The following is a 13,727-nucleotide window of genomic DNA, read 5'->3' on the forward strand; positions in this document are numbered from 1 at the left end:
AAATGCTCAGACATAAATGCAATTAGCAAGAGGTTGACCTGGACTGGCCAAACCTGTCGCACACAAAATGAGTATTTCCAAAATTGCTGTTCTCCAGAATAGCAGAACTCTGCAAGACAGATTCATGGTAAAACACCAGTTCACTTTTTTTTTACTGTTTTCTTCAAAGATTACTCAAAAACTTAACAGCACAATGACCAGCAGGAGTTTGCCAGAAGTGGAAAGAATCTGAAGAGCACAGTGCCTGAGTGAAGGACTTTTCTTCCTATAAACACCATGGAGACCTCACTTTCTGAAATTCAGCAGGTGAAACACAAGATGATAGCAGCTGCTCGTTTTATTTCATTTTTTAGCCTAACTTAAGTGTAAGCAGTAAACCGCAACAGAAAACTACAAATGCTTCAGCAAAGTGCCCAGGAAGAATCCTGACTGAAGTTACACCAGACATTTGGTCTCCAACAAAGGTGTTAAAAATTCATGCAAAGTGGAAACAGCAGGAAAGAATTGTTTCCTCGTGTTCCCCTTTTTCATGTTGCAATGCTCTCCTTTATACAATGGTAACACAACAAAGTGAAACGAAACGCACCTCAGACATTTAAACATAAGATTGCAAATCCACAGTGTTTGGTCTTTCTTCCACGGAGGAGCCTGCACTTTGTTCTCATTGAAACAATAAACAACTGTTGTGATTATTTAATTTCCTATTCATTTCGTTCCCTTGAAAAAACAGACCAGAGTCCTCACAACTGCACACTCTTCATAAGGTTTTAAAGGTTTCTGCTGGCAATGTCAGTTTGCATGTGTGTGGAATGACAGCTTGTAACAGGCAAAATAAGCATGCAGAAAGCAAGACAGATGTGCAGAGGGATTACGATTATTGGGACTCTTTTCCGTGGTATAAAATGTCCATGGATGATCTATAGTCAAGTACATAATCCATAGTCAAGTTATAAGCAGCCCAGCAGGGGCCACAGCACAAGTCCTAGCCGGAAGGATTTTGGATTCCTCAGCTCATACCCTGGCCTTGATCTTTCATTAAACAGCACCACGCAGTTTCTTTGGACTGTTCTTCCAGCCATGCTGGTTCACAGTCATCCAGATGCATTTAGGATCAAACAGTCCAAAGACCATTATTATTAGCAGGTGCTGCCCTGCTGCTCTCTTTGTCCACATGATAGTTAGCCTGAGCTTTTCATGCCCTTTGCTTGCAGACAACCAGCCACTGTCTGAAACACAGTTTCAAAAAATAAAGTTTTTTTTTATATTTAAGTCTTCTCCTCAATCAATCATGAAAGTCTTGCAAAGCAGTTTCAATAATCTGAATTCTATTGATACATCTGTCTTGATTTCTGCATGTGTGCTTCTTCAGTTTGAGGGTAACATTTTAACAGCACTGGAAGAATCTGTCAAAACTTACGTCTACATGCTCTAAATGATGCTATGTCTGCGAAGGCTTCAGCGTACTTTTCACTGCACACACATGATTATGCACATATATGCAAGTAAATAATTATGGGTTCAAGCCCATAGCCTCAAAAACTGCTTGCACCACTGGCTATGCTAGCTAGTTATCATTCAAGCACCTTAGCTTATGGTAAAAGATGCATCTGAAATATCTACGTCTTCTACAGTACTAATCTCCCTTCTTCCACTTTCTGAACTCTTGCATGACGTATAAAATACATGTCTTCTAGCCTTTTTCCTCTGGGCTACCTATTTAAATTCATGAAAGCCCCACTAGCCAAATCATACAGCATTATCACAGTTTAACAAGATACCATCTTCAGAGCTCAGTTAGCACAGCTGTGCATTTGCATACTCACGGTACCCACTAAGAGCTTTGGTGAATTTAAGGAAACACCAGATGTGTCAGCCACCAATGGTCCCTTTCAGCTGAAAGTTACCACTTTAGCCACAGAATCAGTAGATTATGTGAGGGACCAGGGTTCACAAATTTCCTTGCAAGGTACAAACTAAAAAATGATTGCTTAAACTGCATATGGTTGCACTAAGTTACAGAAGGGGAAAGGTACAGATAGCTGGTGGCAGTAATCTCTTAAAACTATGTCCAAAGGATTCACTAGATTTAAACTAACAATGTCCCTAGCCAAATCAGGTTGTCAAGAAATGAAATCTAAGACTCCGAGCTAATATATTACTAAAAAGGTAAGTCAACTTATGTAAATTTAACATAGCTTAAAGCTCAGATACTTAATCTGAATCTACTGAACTACTGTAAAATTATTATTTCATCATGTGTGAGTTCTAAATTATGTATTTCTGATGACAGAATCTCCAGAATGTATCTATTTTCTGTGCAGCCTTTGGTTTCTGCAGAATTCAGAGTCAGCTCTGCATGGGAAGAGTTTGGCCAGTGCAATCCTGTTGTTTAAGGAAGTGACAAAGAGCATGCTTCATATTCTGCACATCTTACAGCTGTGCTGTATAGTAACACAGTATTATTCCAGTTACAATGGTCCGTGCAATCAAGAAACAGCACCTTAGGAGCCTGATCAACAAGACAGAAACAAGCAGGTGCCAAGTTAAGTTACATGAAATCCTAATCCCCAAAAACATTCAAAATCCTAGAAAAAGATAATACTTGGACAAACTGGGAGAAGCAACTTAAGACAGGCACAAAACTGAACACTTTGTCACTACTAGAATTCACTAACCCACAAACACACAAGCATCTAGTACAGCTTTTTCATGGGTTCAGCTGTCTTGCTTATAAGTCATGCATAAATGTCTTGGTAAAAATGATCGGACTTGAAAATGGGTCAGGGTGGGTTTTTAAGAAAGCTAAAAAGTAAGATTTTTACTTGATGGTTTGGAAATCTTAATATGCAGTTTCCAAAATTTTGTTTTTACAGCTTTGCCATCTGCCCATGAAAGAGACTTCTCTATGCCACCCACTTCATGTGCAGAACAGAAATACAGCCTTTGTTTTAAAGCTCATTACCTGTGGAATTCTATTGTTATCTTATTTTGATGGACAGGGAACATACATTTTTAGATTGACAGGTGCTGCTGCCAGGCTTATAGTGATTCTCTTTGTATATCAAGGGCATAGAAGGAAAAAAAAAAAGGCCATCCTGCTTTTTGGGAAATTAGGAAACGCCATGTCAGCAAAAGCATCTCATGCAGCTTCTTAATACAAGACTGTATCATGTGAATGCAGAGTACCAATTCTCCTTCAAAAGGTTGTTTGATATTAACTGCTCTCTAAGCTATAAACCCCTTCTGTTGTCCCATTGATGGTAGTTTTAATACAGTGATGGGTGACTGTAGGCAGGTACGCCATTTTCCCTTCTAATGCTTCATCTGCATTTTACAATGGTATTTAAATGTAATTTGAATTTGGCCCAATAACCCATGCTATAAATCACCCACCATTAATGCTCTCTGGAGAAGGGCAAACTCTAATTTCAACAGCAGCATGTGATCCTGAAACACTTTATGCCTTGCTGGAGGAACAATGCATAGTACTTGATTCACAGTAGATGAATAGATCATGAATTGCAGCATCAAAGATCAGATTTCCCTTATTCAGACAAAACAGAATCTTTCTAAACCTCAAAAAAAAAAACCTCAAAAAAAAAAAAAAAACAAAAAATCCCTTTCTTTACAATGTACAGCAGCTCTTTGTCAAATCAGGGGGTAGGTGAGGCAGGGAGAGGGAAAAATAAAAGCTACTCCCACCCCATTTCACTGCTACACAGGACTTGCTTTTAAAAATTCCCTGTGATCAATGAAGCCATTTGCTCAGGGCTGCATTTTGGGGTTTTGGATAGAGAAAGAAAAGATTAATTTCTGTTTCCAATTGCTAGATTAACAATACAGCACTGAATTCTAATCTGTCCCCTTAAAGGGCACTGAGGGAATGATCAGGGCAGGAGCATGAAAACATCAGTAATACTAAATTATTAAAAGAAGATTTGAAGCATATCAGTGTGCAAATGCAAACTTAAGAACGGGGGAGGGGGAAAAACAAAAAGTACCCCAGCCAAAAACACAGAAGCTTGATCCTTTTTATGTCTCCTGCAGCACAGCCCAAAGGATTCAAACTCATCACACAGAAAAGGTTTCGTACTGAAAAGATAATCTTTTTTTCTTTTGCTTTGTTGTAAACCGCTTTTTAGCAGTATGATGCCAAAACAAACTTGACCTGCAACTTACTAAACATGAAGCCTGGAGTTTCCAAAGACATCCTCTGAAGTCACATTTTCTGCTACAGTATCTGGAAAAGCAATCCTATGTGATGCAAAGAACAATGAGTTCTCAAACATAGGAAGCCTCGAAACTTTGGGAGGTTTATAAATCAGTCTTAATTTTGAGGCTGCTGGCTATATCTAAATCCACCAGTTTTTTATATTTAAAAGAAAAAAAGGCATCAACTTTTTTTTTTTCCTTTTTTTTTTTAGCATAACAGGCAGATTAATCTCTTTGGTGGAGGTGCTTTATAAAGAGGATGTCCAATTATGCTTCATCTCTATGTGATCTGATTCAGGAAACTGGAATATGAATACCATGTTAACAAACTTGAAAATCACTGCCTGAATCTGTTCATGTTTCCATACAGTAGCCATGAAGAACTGTATTAAAGCACTACTTCAAATTTATATTCTTAACTTTGAAACATAACCCACAACTCACAAAAAGATTATTATTACGAGTAGTATTATGAACCTACATCTCCATGAATTAAGTGTATTCTAGCCTCATGCCTAGATGCCAGTTTTGCCAAAGGCAACAGTTATGCTTCAGTGTTAAAAACGGAAAGTTGAGGTTCCCAATTTGCTCTGCAAATGCAAGCTCAATGCTCAATAAAGCACTATTAGTATTTCCATGTTCAAGTGTCTTAGTAAGTACCAAATTGTCTTTATTACTTGCTTTAAGCCAACATATTCACTGAAAGTTATGCAAGTTTTGAACCACAAAGAATACAGAAATAGGTCGTTTCTTTTTAAAAAATTACATTTAACTCAAAATTCCAGAAAAATTGCAGAAAAGTGAGCAAGAATGATAGATATTAAATACCCTCATTAAACTTGGTATTTAGACATAATATGTTTTATTTAGTGACTCATACACTGTATGTTCATAGGCAAGCCCAACTATATTTCTCTTTGGCATACATACTTCCTACAGGATATGCTTTGTCTTATAGAAATTAATGTATTCCCAAGTAACTACATAATAATTGGAAAGTATGTATTTTGCTCCATTATCAAACTGTTACTGTAATTACAAACTTAGGACTGCATACTGGAATCTATTTTTGCATATTAATAAAGTCAACTCTATCACAGCCAAAGCCAGCACAATTACTCACGCAATTATGTGATAAATTTGTCTTCCTAATTTGCATGTATACATGTGAACTGCAGCTGAAACTTCAGTTCTGTTTCCACCTAAAGCCATAGTTCAACAGCTTTTTCATAAAGGGTGTGTCTCCTTATTGCAAACAGTATTGGCAATCTGCTGACACTAAGACACAGTGTCAGAGACATGAATTTCCTGAGAATACTAAGTAAAGCCATGTATATAGACAAATACTTAGAGGATTAGAGCCAAAGCAAGTGTATGCTAATGAAATTATCTTTAGTCCTGAGGGTGTATCTATTGGCTTCCAGGGATATTCCTACCTTCACTGTACCAGTATATTTTAACATAAATAAGAACCATTAGCAAATTGAAAAAAATATTTGAAATGTCTTATTAAGAGAAAGCTGTGCCTTTTATTAAAGAACATTAACTCATGCAAAACAAAGCAAAGTGGCAGGGAACACAAATCCTTACTTATTAACACAAGGCCTGTCTAGTGACTTATGTGCACTTTACATTTCCAAAAGACTGGAGGATCGAGACCCTCCATGTGTATGGAAACATGTACACCCTTGTTTTACTTTCCTAAGAGTTTACCATGTGAGGAGATCCAGCCAATGAGCCGGCTTCATTTGGAGCTCAGCTCAGATGCCTCTATACAAATGCCCGTAGCATGGGGAACAAACAAGAGGAATTAGAGATGTGTGCACATCTACGGGAGTATGATATAATAAGCATCACAGAAACATGGTGGGATGGCTCCTATGACTGGAGTGTTGGAATGGAAGGTTACAGGCTCTTTAGGAAAGACAGGACCAGCAGGTGAGGAGGGGGAGTTGCCCTCTATGTTAGGGATAGGCTGGAGAGTATGGAACTCTGTCTGGGGACAGGTGAGCAGTCCACAGAGAGTTTGTGGGTCAGGGTTAAAGGGAATATAGCTATGGGAGACATTACTGTGGGGATCTGTTACAAACCGCCTGATCAAGGAGAACCTGCGGATGAAGCGCTCCATAGACAGATAGGAAAAGCCTCACGCTCGCAGGCCCTTGTTCTCATGGGGGACTTCAACCACCCTGACATCTGTTGGAAGGACGGTACAGCCCGGCACAAGCAATCCAGGAGGTTCCTCGATTGTGTGGAAGACAACTTCCTTCTGCAAGTAATAGAGGAGCTGACAAGGAGAGGTGCCATGCTTGACCTTGTGCTCACCAACAGGGAAGGGCTGGTTGGAAATGTGATGCTCCAGGGCACCCTTGGATGCAGCAATCACGAGATGCTCGAATTTGAGATCCTCAGGACAGTGAGAAGAGCGTGCAGCAAGCTCACTGCCCTGGACTTCAGGAGAGCAGACTTTGGCCTCTTCAGGAACCTGCTTAGGAAGGTTCCATGGGATACAGCCCTAGAGGGCAGGGGGCCCAAGATTCTTGGTTGATATTCAAGGATCACCTGCTACAAGCTCAGGAGTGTTGCATCCCAACTAGAAGGAAGTGCAGCAGGAGGGCCAGGAGACCTCCTTGGATGGATAAGGAGCTGCTGAGGAAAATTCAAATGAAGAAAGAGGCTCATAATAAGTGGAAGCAAGGACAGGCTGCCCTGAGAAGAGTACAGGGATGCTGTCCAGGAAGCTAGGGACCAGGTTAGGAAAGCTAAGGCCCAGTTAGAATTAAACTTGGATAGGGGTATTAAGGATAACAGGAAGGGATTCTACAGGTACACAGCAAATAAAAAACAGACAAGGGAGAAGGTAGGCCCCCTCAGGAAGCTCTTGGGAGAACAGGCTACACAGGATTTGAAGAAGGCTGAGGTTCTGAATGACTTCTTTGCCTCAGTCTTCTCGGGCAAAGGCTCTGACCACACCACCCAAGTCTTGGAAGGCAGATGCAGGGACTGTGAGAATGAAGACCTTGGGTCCACTGTAGGAGAGGAACTGGCTCGAGACCATCTTAAAAATCTGAACGTGCACAAGTCCATAGGACCTGATGAGATCCAATCGCGGGTCCTAAAGGAGCTGGGAAATGAAGTTGCTAAGCCACTGGCCATCATATTTGAGAAATCATGGCAGTCAGGTGAAGTTCCCGACAACTGGAAAAAGGGAAATATAACCCCCATTTTCAGGAAGGGTGTCGTGGTTTAAAGCCAGTCAGGTAACTCGTTCGCTCACTTCCCCCCCCCCCCCCCCCTTTCTTGCCCTCCCCTTGCTCTCGGAGGGACGGAGAGGAGAATCGAAAAGAATGCAACTCCCACGGGTTGAGATAAGAACAGTTTAGTAACTAAGGTATAACACAAATCACTACTGCTACCACCAATGATAACAATGATAAAGGAAATAACAAGGGAAAAGAATACAACACCTCAGCACCAGCCGACCGATAACTTGCCCCCCTCAGCCCGACCAAGCACCGACCGATACCTCCTCCAACCCTGCAGTCCCCCAGCCCTTCCGGCTCACTCCCAGTTACATCCTGGCCATGACGTGCTGTGGTATGGAATACCTCTTTGGTCAGTTTGGGTCAGGTGTCCTGTCTCTGCTTCCTCCCGGCTTCCCCTCCTCCCTGGCAGAGCATGAGGCTCACAAAGTCCTTGGCCAAACCAAAACATCGCTATCAGCTCTGTTCCCAGGCCGAAAGTCAAAACACAGCACTGCACCAGCTACCAAGAAGGAGAAACATGACTGCTACTGCTGAACCCAGGACAAAGGGGAAAATGGATGACCCGGGGAATTACAGACCAGTCAGTCTCACCTCTGTGCCTGGCAAAATCTTGGAGAAGATTCTCCTGGAAGGCATGCTAAGGCGTATGCAAATCAACAAGGTGCTTGAAGACAGCCAGCATGGCTTCACTAAGGCGAAATCCTGCCTGACCAATTTGGTGGCCTTCTATGATGGGGCTATGGAACTGAGGGACAGGAGTAGAGCAGTTGATGTCATCTACCTGGACTTGTGCACAGCATTCAACACTGTCCCACATGACATCCTTGTCTCTAAAGTGGAGAGACATCAATTTGATGGATGGACCACTCAGTGGATAAAGAACTGGCTGGATGGCCGCATGCAAAGAGTTGTGATCAATGGCTCAATGTCCAGCTGTGACCAGTAACGAGTGGTGTCCCTCAGGGATCGGTGTTGGGACCAGTCTTGTTCAACATCTTCATCGCTGACATGGACAGTGGGATTGAGTGCGCCCTCAGCAAGTTTGCTGATGACACCAAGCTGTGTGGTTCGGTTGATACGCTGGAGGGAAGGAATGCCATCCAGAGGGACCTCGACATGCTTGTGAGGTGGGCTGATGCCAACCTCATGAAGTTTAACCATGACAAGTACAAGGTCCTACACCTGGGTAGGAGCAATCCCAGGCACAGCTACAGGTTGGGCAGAGAAGAGATTCAGAGCAGCCCTGTAGAGAAGGACTTGGGGGTGCTGGTTGATGAGAAAATGAACATGAGCAGGCAGTGTGTGCTTGCAGCCCAGAAAGCCAACTGTATCCTGGGCTGCATCAAAAGGAGCGTGACCAGCAGGTTCAAGGAGGTGATCCTGCCCCTCTACTCTGCTCTTGTGAGACCTCACCTGGAGTACTGGGTGCAGTTCTGGTGTCCTCAACATGAAAAGGACATGGAACTGTTGGAACAAGTCCAGAGAAGGGCCAGGAGGATGATCAGGGGACTGGAGCACCTCCCGTATGAAGACAGGCTGAGGAAGTTGGGGCTGTTCAGCCTGGAGAAGAGAAGGCTGCGTGGAGACCTCATAGCAGCCTTCCAGTATCTGAAGGGGGCCTATAGGGATGCTGGGGAGGGAGTCTTCATTAGGGACTGTAATGATAGGACAAGGGGTAATGGGTTAAAACTTAAACAGGGGAAGTTTAGATTGGATATAAGGAGGAAATTCTTTCCTGTGAGTGTGGTGATGCACTGGAATAGGTTGCCCAGAGAGGTGTGAATGCTCCATCCCTGGCAGTGCTCAAGACCAGGCTGGACGAGGCCTTGGGTGATATGGTTTAGTGTGAGGTGTCTCTGCCCATGCAGAGGGGTTGGAACTAGATGATCTTAAGGTCCTTTCCAACCCTAACTATTCTATGATTCTATGAGATGTAACTATTTACAAACACAAGTGTATAAAAGAAAAGGATTATGAATACTCAGTGTGCTCAATGGAAAGCAGATTGCTTAAAACATAAGTTTATATACTTAGTCTAGATTTCAGTTAGTTCAAAGGCTGGTTTGTGTAACCTCACATAAGATGAGTTTAAACACAGACCTCCAGAGCCTGCTAAAGAAAATATCTCCACAGAGACTGGCCTTGCTGATTATGCCTGATTTCTGTGTTGATTCATGTTGGTCTGATTCTTTAAGGAAATATAAATTACTGTAATGCATTACATATCTTTTGTCTGCACTTCTGCACTACTGACCTGTTCATCTAATTTTTCCTCCATTCAAAAAACAAAAAAAGAGAGAATTCACACACTAATGTGAATTGCAGGGAGCTTTTTTGGCAAAGTTCAAGTTTTAATGAGACCATTATAGCTAGGAGCACTTGTTAAACATACAGTTTATTTAATCCCACCAATCACTCTCCCCCACCCTCCTCCACTCATGAATGGCAAGAAATTAAATGGATGACAATCTTGGATAACAGAACAGCCATTTTTTCCCCATTTATCATTAAATCTCTATCTGGCATCTTTCTTCTTATGTCGTACTTTTTATTCTCATCAGTGTATTCATCAGGGTAGTGCACCTGTATCTAGGCAGAAAAAACACTGCTCATTACAGGTTAAGGATTTATGAAAGCATTCTCTCCAATCAAGCTGAAAGAAGAATCTGTCAGTAAAGTTTCACGCTCTCCAGAGCCCCTGCAGTTCTCAGTGTCACTATCACTGTAGTCTATTGAGTTTCCCCCAAAAGTAACGGTGAGAGACAAGACACAGTTTACTTTCCGCTCTTCTTCAAAAGAATCTCCTGCTATTGTAACCTACCATAAATGACACCATAAATTACAACTAAAAGCATACCTCAAAACCAATACATTTGTTCTTATGTAAGAGAAAAAGAAAAAGCTTAAATATCAATAAAGTCTAGCAGGTAAACCAAAGAACAAAGTCTCCAGTAGTGACTCAAGAAAAAAAATCAGCTAGTTATTTAAGCAGTAACAATATCTTTAAGGAGGAACTTTTATGAAACTTTCAGGTCTAAAGCATGAAATTTTCCATCCTGAAAGGAATCACAAATTCCTCTAACTGTTCTGGTGTTAAACATCAAGTGTCTGTCGATTAAGAAGCCATCACACAGTCAATTATGTGTTTCAAAAGCTAAAGATCATACAAGACTGGTATTAACATGCCACAGAGTAGACTAGCTGAGAATAATACATATTGCAGCTATAAATTTTAATCTACTCGAACCTCAGATTTTTAATACAGACATTTTTTCATAGGAAACAGTCATGTTAGATTAACCAAACACTCCTCTTCACCATTTCCATGGAAAGGCTATGTGCCATAGCAGATATGCAAGTTCAGAGAAAACTGAGGAACAAACCAGTTGCTGTGTGAACCTCTTCCAGGAATACCCACTCTACTGCTTGCAATAGGCAGCTGGAATGCCATCTGTGTGCCAATCTCCCATGAGTTATTCCTTTGAGAGCCCTTTTATACTTTGGGCCTTCATAATATCCCATGGCAATGAGATGAACAATCACTTTTTAGCTTTGGAACTGATGAGCAGTAATTTCACACAAAAGTGGACGTGATGCCTAGTAGTGCTTTACACAATGAAGCTGCATGGCATTTTAATATTAATTGTAAATTCAGTTTTCCATTCCAGGTAACATTTACCTGCCACAGCTATCACTAATTTATTCTACCTAGCTCTCTTTAGATCAAATAGGCAAAGCAAAATTCACTCAAAAAAATACAGTAACTGTGCTGCAAAGAAGGACTATGTTGGGTTATTCTTTAGCCACTTTTGTTGACAACTCAGTTTTCGGTTGCCAGTAGAGATAGCTGCTATGCTCTGCAATTTTCCAGTCGTCAGTCCTGTATGTATTATCAGCTCAGGAATGCAATAACTTCTCTTCTTTCCCACCTTCTCCATCTAATTAATGCCAACTAGAATAAATGTGTCTTTGTGAACTAGTCAGACATAGCAGCCGCTGCTCCAGGTGGTAGCTCATGTCCATCCATAATTCACAAAGCTACCAAACAGGTTCAGCAACATCCAACAGCAAACTAAAAAAAAGACAGACAAGAGAGGCCAAACAACCCGCCTCTGGATTATTCTGCACTGATTTCTACAAATCTGTTGTAGATTCAAGATCATGATGTGTTTTGTGCAATAAAGAATAATTCAACTTTTTTCAAAACAAAGAATATGTTCAAAAGGTTGAATGACAGCCACAGTGTACTTATTAAAACAGCCAGCCTACAGGAACTTCTTTTCTGGGAAACTAACCTGTCTGGCAGATAATTTCCCCTGACAGGAAGCAGACTTACTATATCAGCCTTAAAAAATACAGACTGTTATAGGTGGATGCAAGGAAGTAAATGTCACACTTTCTCACTACCTTGTTTTCTGCTGGATCAACCTAATACTGTCTTCTGCTTGCATTTGCCTCATCTGAGAAAATCCCCTAGCAGAACACACTTATCAGCTCCCTTCCAGCCACAAGGAATGATGAAGAGGTATTGTATTACCTGAGATGCTGGAGAAAAGAAGTAACTGCAGTATGCCAGAAAGGACGTTTTTGCTGCTACTGGAAGTTAGAGTAAATATAGTTGTTATATCCTGTGAGACTGATGTGTTAAGCTCCTGCACTGTGTTTTCTTTCTTCCAAGCTCCTCATCAGCACAGACATCCACACCCACAAGAGTGGCAAAACCATCATCTGCCATGGAGCCCCACAGCCTTTCTTTCATTCACAAGCTAGTCACCTTGTCATAGAAGGAGATCACGTTAGTAAAGCAGAACCTGCCTTTCATAAACCCATGCTGACCAGGCCTGATCACCTGGTTGTCCTGTACATGCCACGTGATGGCACTCAAGATGATCTGCTCCATAACTTCCCCCAGCACTGAAGTCAAACTGACATTACCTTCTTTGTTCAAGGAACTGAGCATACCAGCCACTTAATGAGAAATTCCCTGGAAAAGATCAGAAACCAACAATTTTTCCTCCTATTAGCATGGATGTCATGCACAAGAAATCCTGAGAGATTAAATACGTTAGCAGCCATGGCACAGCCACCACTTACTTAAAAGTTCAAGGCTCAAAGTCCTAATGCTATCCTCAGTAAAACTTCATTTTAGTCAACCAGAAAACAGATGTGTTTTCTCCACACAGATTTTTTTAAAGTCACTTCGCAGTAATTGGATACAAAAAAGAAATCTACAAAATAAACAAGCAAGCAATATAGAAATATTATTGACATACCAGAATTACCAGCAGGGGAGCTGGGGAAAGGAATTTTTTCCTCCACATACACAATAAAGAGTTTGTTATTCTGTCACTAATGCTAAACTCCTTTGACACAAAGAACCTACTTTGAAAAGAGCAGGCACTCTGCATCTGAGAAGACAGATTAAAAAGTCCACCAAGTGGTTCACCAGGAGCCTGGCTATCACTGCTAAGGTTATTGTTCCAGGGTAAGCCCTGCTTCATTTACAAGCTATCTTTTTTCCCTCCCTTTCCCCCCCCCCCCAGTGCTGACTTTGGATTTCACAATCTTGTTTTCTCTTTAGAGTAGTGATAATAGGGTAGCTATCATGTGAAGAACTCAGAAATCATGATTATGTGACTGTCCGAGTTTACTGAAGGAAGCTTTGTTCTCTCTTTCTTCTTCCTTTTGGGGCCAGCCAAGTTTCTCCCTCTCTTCCGCTTTTGCCTGTTGCTCAAGTATCAGCCATACATACATAAACCCTCCCCTTCTCCACCCCCTTAACTCCATCCTCACAACCTAGCACATCAGCATCCAGAAGCAATTCCCTGGATGGGTGATTTTTAATCAGTATCTTGACACAGCACAAGGATTATGCTATGGTCCATTCGGGAAGTCGCCTTAACACACATTAGCCCCCTGAAGTGCTATAATCTAAACCACTTTCTTCTGCTATGTCTGGTTTGTATTTTGCAAAAAAAATTTACTGATGGTTGCAATGCAGAGCTTTTCGTCTACACTTGGTCACAGAAATGGAATTAACTGGCATAGTGATTCTTTCAAAAGCTGCAATAAGGGTTTTCTTTTCAGAATTTAATAATGCAGGATGAGAGACATTCTTTTTATAAAGATATTTTTTTGTTGTCTTTAACTCTTAATGACACATTTTCATTTATTCCAATATCAACTTATTTGAATTAATTTATTATTGCAGAGTTTTACACTACTCTGTCACGTCTACTACAACTTCAG

General features: G+C 41.2%; 1 protein-coding gene across 2 annotated transcripts in view; it reads right to left on the minus strand.

The window, feature by feature from the left end:
- Positions 1–13,727, minus strand: part of MID1 (midline 1) — a 249,591-nt gene that overhangs the window by 113,907 nt on the left and 121,957 nt on the right. The window lies entirely within an intron of this gene.

The sequence above is a fragment of the Pezoporus occidentalis genome, unplaced genomic scaffold (genome assembly GCF_034315485.1).
Source record: "Pezoporus occidentalis ecotype Australia unplaced genomic scaffold, CSIRO_AGI_Poc_V1 ctg81, whole genome shotgun sequence".
NCBI classification, from domain to species: domain Eukaryota; kingdom Metazoa; phylum Chordata; class Aves; order Psittaciformes; family Psittacidae; genus Pezoporus; species Pezoporus occidentalis.